The 14,447-nt window shown below is 38.9% G+C and overlaps 1 protein-coding gene across 3 annotated transcripts in view; it reads right to left on the bottom strand.

Annotated features, from left to right (window-relative positions):
• Positions 1 to 14,447, bottom strand: part of Dp (transcription factor Dp) — a 311,515-nt gene that overhangs the window by 73,213 nt on the left and 223,855 nt on the right. The window lies entirely within an intron of this gene.

The raw sequence follows: 14,447 nt of genomic DNA on the forward strand, positions 1-14,447 counted from the left end.
GCACATTTCAAACCGGAATTGTTTGATCGGTCCATGAAGAAAGTGGTTTTGAAGCATTCCCTTCTTACCTACAGAATGTAAGTTGGCATATTAGTGAAAATTCTACCTATATAAAATTAATGTATCATAATAGTATGATATAAAATTAATGTATAATAATACTATTTATTAAGTCATAATTACCCAAGTATTCTTTTCATTTTAGAAAACAAATGCTCGTCCTCCTCCCACGGAAAGACCTGAGCCAGTTGCTGCCAGTGGAAATGAGTCCTCGGTTCCTTCGCCAACCAAAAGTGAATATAAAAGAAGACTTGAGGAAGCACAAGAAAGGGAAGCACGACAGTTGAAGAAAATTAAAGTCTTGCGACAAACTGTCAGAAGAAGCAGGAAGAAGGTAGGAGAACTGAAATCTCTAATTGAAGAACTCAGAAAAAATCATCTTATGAATGATTCAGCTCTCGATATTCTTGCTAAGGCTGCTGCTCCCAATAAAGAGTTTCTAAATAGACAGTTGGCTAAAGCTCAGAGTGAAAGTTTGCCTAGTAAATATTCAGAAGAATTGCGAGCATTTGCCCTAACACTGCACTTTTACTCTCCCAGAGCTTACAGTTTTGTAAGAGAGCAGTTTAATTTGTGTCTCCCACATCCTAGAACACTCTCGAAGTGGTATGAACAAATTGAGGGTGTTCCTGGGTTTACTGCAGAAGCCATAAAAACATTGCAAGAGAAAGTAAGTCACAGTGATCATGAATTACTATTTGCATTATCCATGGATGAGATGGCTATTAGGCGGCAAGTGACTTTTGATGGCAAATCATTTCATGGTTATGTTAATATGGGTGTTGAAATAAATGATGATGAACTGCCAATAGCAAAAGATGCTTTGGTGTTTATGTTGACATGTATTAATGAGAAATGGAAAATTCCAGTTGGGTATTTCTTTGTAGATGCAATTGATGCCCCTCAAAGGGCAAATTTGGTTATGCAGTGCCTTACCCTCTTACATAGTGCTAATGTAAGAGTAGTTTCTCTTACTTTTGATGGGCTAGCCTCTAACATGGGAATGGCAAGACAGCTTGGCTGTAATTTCTCTTCAGCAAATTTCTGTACCACATTTAAGCATCCTATATCGGAAGAAGAAATTGCAGTGTTACTGGATCCTCCTCACATGCTTAAGCTTGTCAGAAATGCCCTGGGTGAAAAGGGAACTTTTATTGATGGTGATGGTATGGTTATTTCATGGAAGTATGTGAAAGAGTTGGTTGATTTGCAAGAGAAAGAAGGTCTCCATTTAGGGAACAAACTGAGGTCAAATCGTGTCAATTTTGGCCAGAACAAAATGAAAGTATCTTTGGCTGCTCAAGTTTTAAGCAAATCATGTGCAACTGCCATAGACTTTTGTAATAAAGTGCTGAGGTTGAGTTTATTTCTTGGTTCAGAAGCAACTGTGAAGTTCATTATGTTATTCAATGATCTGTATGACATTCTAAACTCAAGATCATTGAAGCAGGTTGGATGGAAAAAAGCAGCATGTGCTGAGCAGTGGGAGTATATTTTAAGTTTTCTGAATGATGCATTTTCATATATTGGTAAGCTCAGATGCAGCACAAGTGGAGATTTCATTATTCAGTCCAATAGAAAAGTTGGATTTTTAGGATTTCAGATCTGTATTAAGAGCATGATAGTATTAGTGGAAAAACATGTTTTGTCAAGTAGTGCCCCTCTGAAGTATTTGCCTATGCATAAACTGAGCCAAGATCATGTTGAATTATTCTTTGCTTGCATCCGTCTCAAAGGAGGATGGAACAATAATCCTACTGCTCAACAGTTTTCATCAGCATACAAGAAATTGCTGGTAAATTCTCAGATAGGCACTACTGGAAATGGTAACGGTTTACCTCTTTCAGCAGTTTCAATAATGTCAGTTTCTTCTTCTGTACCGGTACCAAAACCTGTGGAGTTAATCAATGTGACTACAAAGGCTAATGAGATTATGGAGAATGTAGAGTATTCTGCCCTTCCTGATTATGGAGAGCATGATTACTTGTTTCTTCCTCATGCATTGTCACTTTGTGCTGAAAATGTTGTCTATTATATTTCTGGGTTTGTGGCTAGAAAGTTAATGTTGAAATTAAGGTGTGTAACATGTGTGAATTCCTTATTTATACTTGATCCTGATAGGCAGAGAAAGTCACTGATATGTTATAAAGACAAAGGATTTCTTGTATATCCTTCTAATGACGTATTCAAAATATGCAAAATATGTGAGACCCACTTCAGGAGAAGTACTGCCGGAGGTCTTTCAGTGAACAGCAGCAAGATCCTGAAACTCAAGATCAACATCCTCCAAGATTTGTTAACTATGGAACTTTTCAGGTGCCTAAATGATCACTCAATGGAATTTGAGCGTTTTGACAATCATCTGTCCCACCTGATTCATGCTGTAGTTGATACTTACCTCAGTGCAAGAATCAAGCATTTTACCAAATCATTTGTCAGTTGCATTACCTCAAAAAGGCAGTTGTACAACAAACTTGTTCTTCTCCAAGGCCAGTAGGATAAAATGTATATAGGTTAGTACTATGACTTCTAAATTATGTATCCCCCTGTGGGTGGGGGAGGTAGAATAACACCCACAGTATCCCCTGCCTGTCGTAAGAAGCGACTAAAAGGGGCCCCAGGGGCTCTCATCTTGGGAGCGTGAGTTGGCGACCACGGGGCCCTTAGCTGAGTCCTGGCATTGCTTCCACTTACTCGTGCCAGGCTCCTCACTTTCATCTATCCTATTCGACCGCCCTTGGTCAACTCTTGTTCTTTTCTGACTCCAAGGGTATTCGGTATCGAGGCCTAGGGAGTATTTCATTTTCACATCCTTCGTGGCCTTTGTATTCCTTTGGCCGATACTTTAATTTTTCGAAGTGTCGGATCCCTTACATTTTTCCTCCTAATTAGTGTTAGTGCCTTTCCTAGTGAGACCTAGTGTTTACAGTGCACTATGTCTTCTGGTATAGGCTAGAGCAATTTTGTTACTTTCAATGATCTGTCTCTGTCTTATCTTGGCTTTGACAATATGAAAGTGACTGAGGTATGAGCGATGCTAGTAATGCCATTTCTTATGCAGCCAGTCCCTGCTATGAATGGTGTGAAACTGTTGCTCATAGGGTCGGTTGGTGCATGCATTTCAGTGGGCTTGGCAGACTGATATGTAATAGCAACTTCAGGCTCGGTGAGGAAAGCAACGGGAAACTACCTCACTCCTCATTTCCCTGGTACTCCTCTTCAGTGATGCCTAGGCCATCTATTACAGCTGATGGCGAAGCTGTTGAGGATCCAACCAGCCTTCGGGCTGATGACTAAACATACAATTAGTGTTAATAAACTTAGATGATGGTTGCCCAGTTGTACTTCCTCATGAAACAGTAATCACTACCACCACCTCTAAAATATATATCCCCCTATGGGTGAGGATGATAACATAAGGCCTACGCTATACCCTGCCTGTCGTAAAAGTCTGTGTGGAGGTGTTCACCCATGGTATACCCTGCTTTTCACAAGAGGCGACTGGAAAGGACCCCAGAAGCTGTCAATTTGGGAGCATGGGTTGGCAACCACGGGGCCTTTAGCTGAATCCTGGCATTGCTTCCACTTACTTGTGTCACACCTCCGATGGTCAACTCTTGTTCTTTTCTAACCCCGAGGCTAAAAGAGGTTTTGAGGACTAGGGAGTCTTTCATTTTCTCGCCCATCATGGCCCTTGTATTTCTTTGGTTGATATCTTCATTTCTCTCTGATTAGTGTTAACAGAGAATGGTTGCCTAGTTGTAGTCCCTCTTAAAACAATAATCACCACCATGTGTCGTAAATGGCAATTAAGGGGGCCTTAAAGGGTTCTTATCTTCGGAGTGTGGGTTGGCGTCCAAGGGGCCCTTAGCTGAGTCCTGCATTGTTCCCACTTATGTAAGAGAATGATTTAATTGATAGTTGTACTTCCTATTAAAACAATGACCGCCACTACCACTCCAAAATATGTAGAAAGCAATAATGCTAAGTCTAGTTTGGTGATTAATTGCGCATTCCGCTCGAACATTCAGATTGCAGTATGCCCTTATTAACAGCCTACTCCTTATCTTGACTGATATCTGATGAAGATTTGCATGTCCTGTTTTTAAGATAACGGTACTCGGTTTATAGTACCGATAGTCAAGTAGCAAGAGAGTAGATTTAAGGCCGCGGGTCGTGAGAAACCCTTCCTTAGAACTATGTAAAAACAAAGCCTTAACAGGTATGTTTGCCAGAAAATTTTGTTACAGCTAATCGCCGTGTTATTTTGAAAACGATTGTACATAATTATGCGATTCGAAGTTTCCCTGCTCCCGAGAAAATGTCTTAATTTGTATATGTCCACCACGTAAGAATAGCCATGTTTTGGTAACCATGGTGGGCGTGGCCGTTGGCTTCAAGCGGTAGCCACAGAGAGTAGTGTAGCGGGCAGCTCCCTGTATTCTTTACTCCCTGGGTGAAAAGTTGGATGTGCCAACAAGTGTAAATCTTACCGATTATGTCAACGTGGACTGACAGTGGAAAACTAAATCACTGAAGAAGAGATTGTGGAAGATATTAGTGATAGGAATCCATGTGATGATGAGGTGGAAGAGGAAGACGTGCCTTAAAGTGTTCCAACAGTTTGACTCTTGTGCAGACAACAAACATGGCACTTAGTCTTCAGGATTTTCTTGTCACGAAGTGATGTGCCAGAATCTGTGTTGAATTCAAGTGCAGTGGTTGCTGACTACCTTGAATATTCGTTTGTGTTGGGGAGTGTTCAGAAGAAAATCACAGACTTTTTCAGAAAACAATGTCGAGGAGATAATATACCAATACAGGGTAAAATTTGAGTAGCTGAAAACTGTAAATAGTATATGTATCCTAACTTTCCTCTCATTTAATAAATACAGTATTAAGGTTTTTTATGTGTAAATTGATGTTGACATAACATAGATTATTCAGTTTTTGAGGTCCCCAAAATTATGTTATGCTGGTATTTTACTGTATCATATTTTATGTTATAGACAACAAGGTCTCAGATTTTTGACCAATTTGTATAACTGCTGAAGAAGAGAGAATTGATGCTCTCGAAACATGTATAGGATATAATGTGGTAATAAACATATAACTGACTAGGCTGATGTTACATGTATGTGGGATTTTAATAAGGACCCATTATAAATATTTAACCAATAAGGTTATTTTTACAGGTATGTTTATAGTGTTATAATTCTTATTGAAATTTTGTGTCTGACAGACCGGAAAGTTTTTTAGATCCTATTTGACAAAGTCGACACTGGAAAGTATGGCTTCCTTCTTAACAAACAATACAGTTAAGATAATAAACTCAGTGTCATATCTCAAAGTCTGTACAAATATTGATATTGGCAGCCCCGCTCCCATGTATAGATTTGTATTGAACTTTTACTTTGTTTTGTAAATCCTCAAGCCATCCATTAGATGCCTTGAAGTTACATAATCCCATTTTGGCTGCTAAATGTGATGTTTTGGCCTGAATCACAGTTCCCGAAGTCCGACTTGTTGGCTGAACGGTCAGCGTACTGGCCTTCGGTTCAAAGGGTCCCGGGTTCAATTCCCGGCCGGGTTGGGGATTTTAACCTTAATTGGTTAATTCCAAGGTACATTTCCTGTACCTGGCGAGCCGAACCCTTCCTGGGATATCCCGGCACTAAAAGCCAAACGACATTTCGACAGTTCCCGAGCTTGTTTAAAACATTTCGCCAGAACATCATCTAAATCTGGAAACTGGCTTTTATGAACAGCTTTCACTTGGCTGTTTCCTCCTACCAGACAAGCATCCTCAATCTTCCTTCGGCTGCTTGATTGCGTTTTAAGTCGTCAATAGGAATGTCCAACATTTGGGCAATTTGCACACATTTCATGTGTGGATTAGCATTCATTTTCTCAATAAACATTTTGTCATTTCCAAAGGGCCTTTCTTCTTCTTCTTCTTCTTCTTCTTCTTCTTCTTCTTCTTCTTCTTCTTCTTCTTCTTCTTCTTCTTCTTCTTCTTCATAAATGAATGTCCTGCAAAACACTGTGTAGTACAGTATGCTTAAATGATATATATTGTTGCACAATTCACTTACAAGCATAAAACTGAGGACCAACATGTCATCTGCATGCATAAGTAGAGTAGGCCTAATTTAGATACGCTATTGCACAATTCACTAATGAATGTAAAATTAAGCACCAACACGTCACCTTAGCTACTGCTGCAGGATCCAAACGACCACAGCAAAGGCTGGCTTGGGTCTACCACTCACTGTAGCTGTAGGTCGACATGTTACCGCACTATGCAGTCCAAGACCACAAAATTAAATTCTCTACCATATCTTTACCCAGGCCAGTTGTCAGAGGCATGCTGTGCACGGAATATGGCCGGGAACTCTAAATTCCTTACGCATACCTGCCAACGTTATAAAACCAAAAATCAGGAGATAAAACTGGTCAAAACTGCTAATTCTACATGTTTTGCGCACTACAGTACTAGGCCTACGGTATATTTATAACACTTATTGTCTCAAAGCCCGACAGTTGCTATACGAGGCTACAAGGCTAAAAATTACACATCTCTATTCCCTCACAGGAAGTATGTGAGAGAGACGATCGGTCTCTGATAAGCCTACTGATAATAGTATGAACTCATGCTCCACATGTTAATCAGCCATGCACTTAGATGCCATTACTTAGCAAATGCATAGATTAATGTAGTATTGCATCAAGCGGCCGCGTGATTATGCGAAGCGCAATGCTATTTGGATCAAATAACTAGCTGATGTACCCGTCCTTCACTACGGAATTCTCAGAAAGACTGTCCTTATAGTTCTTCCAACTGAAGTCAACATAGGTCATTACAATGATGCCAGTATGAATGTCGCGATTAAAAACAATACTGTCATGAAATATTCGATAAAATGAAAACAGCATATTTTCTCACTTTTAGCGAAAAGTACTACAGTGTTGATCTAACAGTTCCAAGTTTCAGAGCTAGGATGACCAGGCTGCAGACAGCCGCGAATACTCCTGTAATTATTCCTTTTAAGTACGCACACTGCTCATACCAATCACTGCCTCAGAGTAGGGATCGAATAGCTGGAATACTATGAAGACCCGGTGTGTTACGTACCAGTAGCATCAGAAAATTTATGAACCAGAAGAATGGCATGCTAAAGATGAGAAAGCTGTAACTCCTCACTCCCCAGCTACTTGCCACCAATATTCAGCCAGGCTGTTATACTCGATACGCAGCAGTAATCCCGTCTATCAGATGACAGCAGAATACACAAAACGCATCACAACAAACAATGGTCAATGTAATGTTAAGGTTGATCAATTTTATGAGCTTTCTATATTGGAGGCCTTCACATTAGTTTTCTACCGAATCTGTGATATTAGAGCATCTAATGTCAAGTGAGTACTCCTTTTTTTCATGACAACCTCGTGTTACTTAAGCGATTGTTCCTTCATGGCTTTTTTCTCATTTTTATAATCATCTTCACAATTTAATCACCATCACCACCAATATCATTACAGTCGGTACAGTAAAACTGAATAAGACACAAATAATCGGAAATTGTATTCTCTATAACTTTTGTTATGTAGTACTTTTCATTATGACCAGTAAGATAAGTAATTAAAAATGAAATTTTTGGCACCTTCCCCTAAGCTACCATTTTGAACAGAGTGAATAAAATTATTTATAGCATAGACTGCAGCTCGTTATTCCCCGACTTTACACAAAATTCTGTTCACCCATTTTCATGTACCTCGGCGCTGATATGGACTTAGCAAAAAAACACCCAAATTCATGAATATCTCTGTATCATAGCCAGTACGGTAAAAATGTATAAGATGTAAATGATAGGAAATTTAACAATATATATAACTTTAGTTATGTAGTATTTATCGATAGGGCCAATAATAACAAATATTTGAGAGTTAAATATTAGGCCTTTCCCTAAACTACCATTTCACTCAGCGTAAATAAAATTATTTATGGCCTAGATTGTAGTGACTTATTCTCGGACGATATATACCTATTTTCATTAAATTCTCCTCAACCGTTTTCTCGTGATGACCATGCGTATGTACGTACATACATAAATTACGGAAAATTAAAACATGCATTTCCCCTTGTTAGTATGGTCACGACTGGTACGGAAATATCATTCTTTTTGAATTCTGAGCAATGTACAGACAAAACTATTATTTTATTTATATTGAGTCGTTATTACTGAAAATCTGTCACTAAATTACTAAGAAAGACTCAATATCTAGCGACTAGTCTCTAGAATCGACCAAAGAAAATGGAATGACTAGACGAACACAAACATAGCAAGCGAGAATGAGAGATTGACAATCGATATACACGTCACGATATATAGGTTTCAATGAACATCGCACATTCGCGCACATTTCTCGCATGAATAAACGTCGATATTTCATTTGAAAGCGGCCAATGAGCGAAGGACTTCTGGCCACTGGCGTAAAAAAGCTGAAATGGCGGGATTTGAAAACAAATGAAGTTCACAAAAAAAAAAAAAAAAACAAAAAAAAAACGGGAGAAATAATAGAATAATCGGGAGGCGGGAAAAACAGTCGAAAATCGGAAGTCTCCTGCCTAAATCGGGAAAGTTGGCAGGTATGCTTACGGGATGAGTTACAAATGTACTAAAGAGTGACAAATGCGCTATCCAGGTTTCTTTAGTATGTACTGGACCTTCGGAATAATGGCATAATAACTAGGGAAGCACACTACAGAGTCAATCAGTTTCAACTGTACTGCCTTGGAAGACCCCACCACCCACTGCATTATTACTAGATCAGGTAATGCATCACGTACTCTAATTCTCTTAGTTCTATTTTCTAGAAATTTAGCCACCCTTTCAGTCACTCTTTTGTCTTGTCCAAAAGTCCTCATTTTTGTCAATAATCTTCTACGTTCTACCCTGTCAAAGGCTTTGGATAGGTCTGTAACGACACAGTCCATTTCACCTCGTGAATCTGAAATATCTGCTAAATAATAATTGTGTGTGGTCTCCGGAGAGGCCTGGTACAGGTCTTTTGAGTTTACGCCTGAAAGGCAACCTGCGCATCAAAAAGATCTGCTACATCTTGTTGGAATCCTACAAGTTGAGCCTTACAGGAATAACCTTTCTGAAACCTGAATTGCCTTTATCAAACCAGTTATTAATTTCACAAAAGTGTCTAATATAATCAGAAAGAATGCTTTTCCAGAACTTAGGATGCAACACATGTAAAGGTGACTGATCTGCAAATACCTGCTTTACGTTTATAACTCTTTTCCTTTGTACACTGGGGCTACCAAAGTAACTCTCCATTCATTTAGTATAGCTCCTCAATGTGAACAAAAATATGTACTTCAGATATGGTACTATATCGCAACCCATCTCAAATCTTATCAATTCCTGCTGCTTTTCTAGTTTTCAACTTTTGTGTGTGTGTGTGTGTGTTTAAAATTTTACAAGCTGCTTTACATTGCTTGTATCTTTAATCTTTTTGTAAATATCCTCATCATAGGTGAATTTCAGTACTTCACTCTTATCAGTCACTCACTCTACCTTGACTTTATCTATCCATATGGCTGACTAAATCCTCGCATATATATTTCCCTTGGTCATTTATAATTTCTGGAATGTCTTTCCTGGAACCTGCTTCTGCCTTGAAGTACCTATACATCCCCATTCCATTTTCCACTAAAACTAATGAATGCCAATTATGTTTGCCATCATGTTGTTCTTATATGACTTTTTTTTTTTTTTTGGCAAATTTAATATCTTTGGTAAGTTTCTTCGATTTCTCCCTTTTTTCACAAACTTTCCTATTTCCCTCCAGCCCACGCCTCCTCCTAGATTATTTCTCTGTTTTAATACAGTAGATCTAAGCCATTCCTTACCACATTAAAGGTACATGCCAGTTTCCACACTCCTCAACAATTGCCTTAAATACATCCCATAGGCTGTTTATATTTTAACTTACAATACTCCATAGGTTATAATTACTCTTTAAAAACTCCCTCGTTTCTGCTCTATCTACCGCATGGTACTGCCTAATATTCCCACTTTTACAACTTTTGTTGCCACCACATTTATTTTTAACTACAGCAGAAACAGCTTCATGATCAATTATACCATCCATTACTTCAGTTTCCTTACAGAGCTCATCTGGTTTTATCAGCACAAAGAACCATGTCTAGAATGTTCTTCCCTCTAGTTGGTTCTATCACTTTTTGATTCAGCTGTCCTTCCCAGATTAATTATTTTACCATTTGTTGGTCATGCTTTCTGTCATTTGCATTACAGTACTGTACCAGTTAAGCTTCGTTTGAACCTCAACATCAGCAGGCCTGAAGGTAGTTTTCTGTGGTTTCCCATTTTCACACCAGGCAAATGCTGGAGCTATACCTCAATTAAAGCCACGACTGCTCCCTTCCCACTCGTAGTCCTTTCCTGACCCATCGTCGCCATAAGACCTATCTGTGTCTGTGCGACGTAAAAAAAAAAAATGCTTTGTTCGCATTACCATCCCAATTAACCTTTTGTAAATTATCATCACCCAGTAAAATCATGTTCCTTTCAGTGTCTGTACACCCCCAAAATATTAGTAGCCAATTATCTTCAGAGATGAGCCTTACACACAGAATTTCATGTTTCTCATTTTTAACGTTTTCACAGCTTACAAATTCTTCCTTCATCAGTATAAATACTCTCCCTCCATTTGAATCTATAATACCTCCTTCTCTATGATAAACACTCCAGTTCTGGGGGAAAAAAAATCTGCATCCATAATATCACTTCTTAGCCATGATTCAACTATTACAATATCAAGTAAATACACATCTGTTAAATTACTTAATTATAATCCTTACTCGACTTCCAGCTCCCAGTACTCTTATCACCTATGCCCACCCTGTTTCCCCTAAATGTACCTCCCTATAAACCTTCTGAAAAAACCTCCTAACCTACAAACATCACCACAGTTTAAGTGAAGGTTATCTGAGCACAGCTACCCATCTCCTACCCACCCACTAGGATCTACAAATCTCACTCCCAGTTTCCCCACATACCTACTCCATAGTTATTTAAATCCCTGGTCTTCCAGCCAGTATACCTCCTACACAGTATTCCACTGATAATCTCTGCTTCCTTAAAATTGTCCCGCGCTGTATCAACCAGATACTACACATCCCCAACTATACTGGTACCTACTCCTACCTGCCTTACGTTGTTGGTACCAACCTGGAAAAACTACCACCTTCTCATTACTCCCCTCCTTCTCTACCATATCTTTACCCATTGTCTCATAAATAATCACCATTCACACTACTGGAGCAAGAGAGGGCAAGTGGCATCGAGAAACTCAATCCTCCAGGAGCTGCATGACGACGGCACGTACCACGTCGGTCTGCACACTGACAGGTCATCCCGAGCACTGCTAATCACCAGTTGCCACATGCTGAAACTTTCCTACCCACCATGCTACTGTGCAATATGGGAGGGCATTCCCAAGGGCTTCCACCAATTCACTGCATCATTCTCTTGCATTTCTCCCATGGAGAACGGCTATTTTGATGTATGTGTGTAGTTCAACACGGGTTACTTCCATCTTCCACGACGCTCGCCACATAAACGAGTTCACAGCACACTAGCAGTAATCACAGAGCCATTGTTGTGAATACACACTATCCCTGCAAAGCTTCCACATGACAAATAGCGGTTTGTCATCCGCTCACATATCTGCAAGGAAAAAAACAGTTGCAATGACTTTTGCCCCCAACCCTCATATTAAGTTTAAGCTTACAAGACCATGTTGGCAGTGATATAGGTCAACAATCAATCACCACTGTTTTGAAATGTGCACAAGTAGCTGGATCTAAATTTTATCCCCAGCTGTGTACATTAGTTAAAGGACGGCAACCACCTTCATCTGCGCCATTGCTACATACTGTGGGCCAGGCCACGACTAGATACAGCTGTATTTATATATATATATACTGTACCAGGAAAAGTTGATTTTCAAGAGCATGAGGTCCTTCTAAGGGGTGTCTAGTCCTTAGGAGATGGTACAGAGAGAGAGGACCGCAAGGTGAAATAATATATATCATATTTTTTCTTTCCTTTATTCAATCTCTGGAAGGTCACCCTATTATATCGCCGAATCAGAGATATTTACTAGAAAATAAATCCCAATTTCAACAATGGAATATAAAAAAACCAAGTTCATCAAGTAAAATTCAACTGAATAATGTCTTTCTCAATCAGTCATGTCCATTGTAGCTTTCATGACATAAATTAATAATAAAGCATGTTGTAAGTAAATAAGAAATCCTAAAGTCTTTCTAATGGCAACTGCGATTTAGTTTACGCTTTCTAGATAAATGAAAGAAAGTAAAATCTGTAATTCCTTCTTGTAAACACATAAAACTCAAATATGAAACATTTGAAATTAGATCCGATCTTCTGGTATAAAATTCCGAGTATTGTCGTACTTTTTGTAACTTATTATGCACATGACATAAATATCGTAAATTAAGAGTTTATGATACATTTTCACTATGAATGAAACACTCAGTTAAAATCCTCAAGTTGGGAGAAAATACGACATTACGAGAGCACAATGTTATTTGAAAGTCTGTCTTTACTTTTGAGTGTCGTAAAGCGTTAATTTTCCAAGTTTATGAAATATTAAATAAGTGAGCTTTTGATGTTCTTTGCCAGTAATGACACTGTTTGTAAAAGTTCTGTTCAAAGTCAGAATTAGGTTTTTGAATGAATGAAAAAAAACACCTGACATGCGCCTTCTCGTTGAGCTCGAACAGTTGAATACTGCTCTGCAAGCAGCAATCTGGAACTTAGCTAACAGCTATCACCACGATGTTCCATAGTACCACGTTTCTGGAACTGTCCCTCGTAGTACCAAGTTCAAGTTGATCTGCATCAAATCTCCGTCGATCTCCGTCATCTTGAGTCAGGATTACTCATGTTAATAAAAGAGTGGCTTTAACACAAGGAAGTCCAACTGACCAAGTTGAAATGTGCACCATTTAATTTGCACTGTTAGAAATGATTACGATTGTCTCATAAATCACAATTCACTGGATGAGAAATACGTCAGACCACTGTCTATTATCACAAATTACGATAATTGAAAATAAGAAAACACTTCAACGCATAGTTTATCTTGACACTTACTGCACACTGTCCATATTGTCAAGAATAAATTTCATTCAAAGCACAGTTTTTCAAGGCTCACTTTCACCACAAATAAATAAATAAATAAATAAATAGCTCTCTTTCGTAATATCTCGTAATGTTCCTTCTCACTATCACGGTTCTACAAGTATTCACGCATTAATTTTTTTATTTGAGAATATTACTGAATTACAAAGTTCATTATACAGTCTATCCACACGGGTTGTTTCAAATGGTACAGTCTGTTACGATGACACGCAAACAGTCTTTCGGCACGAATTAAAGTGTTCTAGGCTCTGATAATACTCAAAATAGTCAACGTGTTGCAACCTGCACTCACGATATTCTAAGTAGAAATGGTTCAAGATCATTACAATTTATAGTAGCCATGCTAACTTCGAGTTTGTTCAAGTCATTCACAAGAAATCGAGATATTTGTCAAGTCCAAATATTGGCGAAATGTTACCAGTCTTATGACTTTGATGTTATACACACGAAGTTTGAACGTCTGGCGAATTGCAAGTCCAACTATTTATAAGTTACTCACAGATATTCACAGAAACTAGGTGTCAACTTGCAGTCGAAATTGTATGACGATGTTCCGGCCGGATGAATACTGAGTTCGACTCGTCGCATGCAGCATGACATGCGAGCCAGCAGCGAAGAATACAAACTGAATTGCTACGGTTTGGTCTGCTGCTTATATTCCGTACGACCCAAGGTTGCTTGCCACGTCACTGGGGGAAGAGCGATTCCTTTCTCGCTTATATCTGTTGAATGCCGTGATGGATTTTATTGAAATTAACATATGTTTACATTCAGAACACGAGCTACACGATGATGTATGTCTCATTTCCGTATCTTTATCGGCTGTTTCTTCCAGTACATTCGAGAGAAAGGCGTGCAACATGTGGTAGTGACGTCACCCACAGGTTCAATGCTTGGGACGTGTCCAGCTCGCCACGAGGAACTTCGTATTGCGCTCGCACAAGATGTCGGGCATACGAACATATATTTCTGCCGTCACTTTTCCATATATTCCGTCAATTTTAAAATAATGTACCGGGCTGGAACAGTTCCTGGTACAATACACACATATATATAATAACGTGCAGATAGTAGTGCAAACAGACTTCTTTTCTACAATGCCTCCAATGACACGGAGAT

Source organism: Anabrus simplex, chromosome 7, assembly GCF_040414725.1.
Source record: "Anabrus simplex isolate iqAnaSimp1 chromosome 7, ASM4041472v1, whole genome shotgun sequence".
Taxonomy (NCBI): Eukaryota; Metazoa; Arthropoda; class Insecta; order Orthoptera; family Tettigoniidae; genus Anabrus; species Anabrus simplex.